Raw genomic sequence first — 5,075 nt, forward strand, 5'->3', positions numbered from 1 at the left:
AATAGTTTGCTTAACTATTTCTTTAGAAATGTGATTATTACTTGAGTAGTTTATTAACCAGAAAGAAAAAAAGGAACATTACAAAAAAAAGACTACCAATACTGTCACTATTTAATTTTGAATCCCCATGGAATATTTGCTGGAAACAAACAATAAAGTTGTTATGAAGCTGCATTATGCAAATTTACCAGACTTTGTCCAATAGTCCTCATTTCCTCTGTGGCTTTGTATATTGACCAAGATAGATGAATTCAGTGTTCTCAGGCAGTATGTACATTCATACATGAAAATATTAAACATTAGAAAGCAAACTTTAATGGCTAAAAAGCAAAAAAAGAAAGTTTAGGTTAAGCTATGTACATGTGAGGGCAAGTCAGAAAGTATTTCAACAAAATCACATCAACCTCTATTAATTAAAAAATATCAAAATGTGAAAAAAAAGCAAGAACGTGAAGCTATTGTTCCTTGGCCTATCCTCCATGTAGGTGTATAGTTTAATGGAGGTGCATATTTCCATCCGTCCACTCTTTGGTTCATACCACATCAGAATGGCAGATTTGTTAGCCAACCATGTGCGCTTTTAAACGTTCTCAGGTTTGGGGAATAAAAAGAAGTATGAAGGGGAAAGCAGAGGGCTGTAGGATAGATGGGGGAAAATTCCCAACAAAATTCTCAGGAGAGTATGTCCTACCCTCAAAGAGAAGATTGAGCGCGTGCTTTGTCAGGATGAAAACGAATTCCTCTGCACGACTTTCGTGGCCTTTTTCTCATTAATGCTGTTTTCAAATTTCTTAAAATTCTTCCTAAGGACCCTTATTATTGTAAGTTGTCCTTCAAGGTGATCTGCCAAGAACATTCCTGGAAAAAAAAAATCAACCAATTCATTGTCATGGAGTTGATTGCAGCTCAAGGTGGCCTGACAGGACACAATGCCCCTGTTGCTGGGCTTATGGGAGTGGAGAGTCTCGTCTTTATCCACTGGAGCAGCGAGTAGTTTTAAACTGTTGGCCTTACACTTATCAGCCCAATATGTAACCATTATGCTACCCGGCTCTTTGTGGGAAAATAAATAGTGTCCATAACCTTAGCTAGCCTATCTACCTTGAATTTAATTGGTTAAGCAAATCCCGTTGGAAACCACTGTTTTGATGGGATCTTGTTCTCTGAATTTTATTGATAAATTCAAGACTCACCACCTCTAGTTATGAATAGTCCAATGAAATTTTCTTCCTTAACTTCCATCTTGGTTAAATGACTGATTGATAGGTCAGCTCTCTTCTGAGCTAGCTGCTCTTTGTGCAATGCCTTTGGCAATGATCGAGACAATAGCTGAATGAGTCTTAATTGTTCACTTAAAATTGAAACTACTAAACCATGTCAGATCCCCACACCAGTAGCTACATCATCAAGTTAATTCTATGACTGTCTTCCACCAGTCTCTGACTCATGTCGCTAAGATCAACACTATTCCCTCTTTTGACTCCCTTAAAACAAATGATTCATCAAAAACTGTCTTTTCATGTCAGGCAACATTTTTCTTAACTTGTGGCAAAGCTTCAAATATTTTGAGAAGATGTCCTCTTGCGTTTGGTTAAAAATTAGATATTAACCCTGACTCAAAATAACTTTTTACCTAGGTACATTTTTTTATCCGAAGGCATCATAACAAGACTAAGTGAGTGTTCTTGAGAAAACTTATTTGAAGTGATCCACTGATTTCACAGACATATTTAAATAGATTTTCTTTAGAATAAACCCATACATTATAAAGTAGCAGTGCTTTTTTGACTTGCCCTTGTAGGTTGAGACAAAAATACTAATTAACATAAACTCACTAATGAAGATAGAAGGGACCCTTGTGCTGTAGTGATTAAGTACCATGGACTCCCAGAACAAAGAATTACAGGCAGATTGCACCTTGGAAGCAAAAATGGCCTGGCTTGTCTCATGTACTCCTGATGATGGCCATATGATCAGGAGACTAGCCCTTGGGAAAAGACATCATGTTTGGAAAAGTGGAGGGGCAGGGACAAAGCGGATGATCCTAGATGAGATGGGTTGACACTGTGGCAGTAACAATGGGCTCAAACATAAAATGACATGGGAGAATGGTGCAGGGCTGGGCAGGGTTTCGTTCTGTCACGCCCAGGATCGCTATGAGTCAGAATCAACTTGGCTGCACCTAACGAAAACAAGCAGTAGTTTTTTTGCATGATTTAGGAGCTTCAAGGCTGTAATCTTTCCCTGAAACAAATCCACAAGGGGTAAGAGTAGAGTTGGGGAGCTCTAAGGACAGCTACTTGAAAGTAATTGTTTTAGCCAGTGCTGCTACCATAGGAGTTTCACAAGGGAGTACCTTTAAGGAGCAGACATTTATTTTCTCACAGTTTAGAAGACTGGAAGTTTGAATTCAGGGGACCAGCTACAGAGGAAGGCTCATTATCAGCTCTGGAGAAAGGTCAATGTCTTGTTTTGCTTTCATAGCTCCGACCTTCCTTGGATTCTTGGATATCTTTTCATGGAATCCGTTCTTCCGCATTGCATAGAAAAATCCTATTTCTGAACAGGTATATATACTCAGGGATTGCGATTGGGATCCCAATGAATATTTAGAAAAGGGATATAGTTCAATCCATGACTATAGTCAAAGCATTTTTAAAAAAAACAATGGCTCAAATAGAAGCTTAATATATAAATTATAGGTAACATGTGGGATGTGGGCGGTAGGAGGATTCGCCTACTTTGGTCTATATATATTTTCTGAAATATCACTTTGAAACCTGCAGTGTTTTATGTAGTGTGAGAACAACTGCCTAGCCAGTCAGGGCAGTGTTTTAAGTTTAAAAATGTATTCAAATCACAGATTCTATTGTCCACAGAGGCCGGTATCTTCCTGAAGAATATGAAAAATTCCAGGTATTTTAAAAAATTGAACAAAGTAATATTGCAACTATTACAAAAGTACAGTGGCTTCCTTTGGGAAGAAGTCCAAATTCCACTTAATAACAAATGAAAACACTGTTCTCCTTAGGATCAAACAGGAGATTTTATGTTCAATTAAAACCGACTGTGGTCTCAATTAGATGAGAAATACACAAGCAGAGGTTTAGAATTTGGCTCAGATCCTTCAATTAAAATCCTTGGTACTCAGTAGCTTTAATAGTGAAGGTCGATTGGTCTTTTACTAGTTGCTCCTCTCCTTTCTCTTTGGAGATGTGTGTTTGAATCTCTTAGAATAAGGTTCTTGGGTAGATTAAGAGATCAGGTGAACACTCAGGAGAGAGAAAAACAGTGTGATGTGGAAGTTACACAAGCCCAGAAACACCACATATAACGTCATGTGGGCCGGAGAGGAACCCCGTGGCAGTTTGCTAGTTGTTTATTCATTCTCCCTAAGGCCTCCACTAATAGAAACGCCAAGTGCTAATAGAAAACACTTACGCAAAATAAATAAGACATTCCTCAGCTTCAGCTTGGATGGATGAGTTCAAGTTCTTAGGTTCAGATCAAAGAGATACTAGTAGCAAAGCTGCCTGGAAGTTTCTAGGAAGCTTTCTCCCTTTTCTTTCCCATGGGATGTTGTTGTTGGTAGGTGCTGGTTCATTTCCGACCCATAGAGAGCCAGTGTACAGCAGAGCAAGACACCTCTCCATCCTGCACCATCCTTGCAATTGTTCCTATTTTTGAGCCCTCTGTTGCATCCACTGTGTTCATCCATCCCTCTGAAGGCCTTCCTCTTCTCTGTTTCTCTATTTTACCTAGCAAGATGTCCGTTTTCAGCAACTGATCTCTCCTGAAAACACTTCCAGAGTAAAGGAGACAAAGTCTCACCGTCCTTGCCTTTAAGGAGCATTCTGCCTGCACTGTTTTTCTACAATACATTTGTGGGTTCTTGTGGCAGTCCATGGTACTTTCAGTGTTCTTCGTCAACACCGTCGTTTAAATGCATTGTTTTTACTTCAGTCTTTCTTATACGATATACCTAACTATTACATGCATGCAAGGTGATTGAAAATACCATGGCCAGAGTCAGGTACACCTCAGTACTTAAAGTAATAACCTTGTTTGTCAACACTTTAAAGAGCAGATTTACTCAAGGCAACCTGTCTTTTGATCTCTTGACTGCTGCTTCCATTGGTGGATCCATGCAAGACAAAATCCTTGACAGTTTCAACGTTGTCTCCATTGACCATGCTGTCATCTAGTGGTTCAGTTGAGAGGGTATTAGCCTTCCTGAGATTGAGTTGTTATCCACACTGAAGGTGCCCATCCTTGATCTTCATCAGCAAGTGCTTCAAGTCCTCCTCACAAAGCAAGCAAGTTTGAGTCATCTGCATATTAAAAATTGCTAACAAGCCTCCCTCCAACCTTGATGTCTCCTTCTTCTTTGTATAGTCCAGCTTCTCTGAGCATTTGCTCAGCATAGCAATTGAATAAGTATGGTGAGAGGACACACGCCTTTCCTGATTTTAAACCTGAAACACACCTTTCCTGATTTTAAACCAGACAGTTTTCCCTTGCTCCTGCTAGTAATCATGAGATCAAAAGACACTCTGAATTCAGTAAATCTGCGGCACAAGATCTTTTTAGAGTATGGAAAAGCAAGAATGTTACTTTGAGGGCTAAGGTGGGCCTGACCCAAGCAATGGTATGTCAATTGCCTCATTTGCCTGTGAAAGTTGGACATTGACTAAGGAAGACCCAAAAGGAACGGAATTGTACTGGAGAAGAACACTGAAAGTACCATGGCCTGCTAAGAGGATAGACAAGTCTATGTTGGAAGACATAAGGTCAGAGTGCTCCTTAGAGGCTAGGATGGTGAGACATCACTTTCCATATTTTGAACATGTTGTCAGGAGAGCCCAGTCCCGGGGAAGGTCATCCTACATGTTAAAATGGAGGGCCAGTGAAAAAGAGGAAGGCCCTCACTCTTTCTGGTATTCTCGGCTTTAAGCCAAGATTGGTCTGACATCAGCAATCATTTCCCTTGTTCCACATCCTCTGAATCCAGCCTGACCCTCTGGCGGTTCTCTGCCAATGTACTGCTGCAATCATTGTTGGATGATCTTCAGCAA

The sequence above is a fragment of the Tenrec ecaudatus genome, chromosome 7 (assembly GCF_050624435.1).
Source record: "Tenrec ecaudatus isolate mTenEca1 chromosome 7, mTenEca1.hap1, whole genome shotgun sequence".
In the NCBI taxonomy this organism is placed as follows: Eukaryota; Metazoa; Chordata; class Mammalia; order Afrosoricida; family Tenrecidae; genus Tenrec; species Tenrec ecaudatus.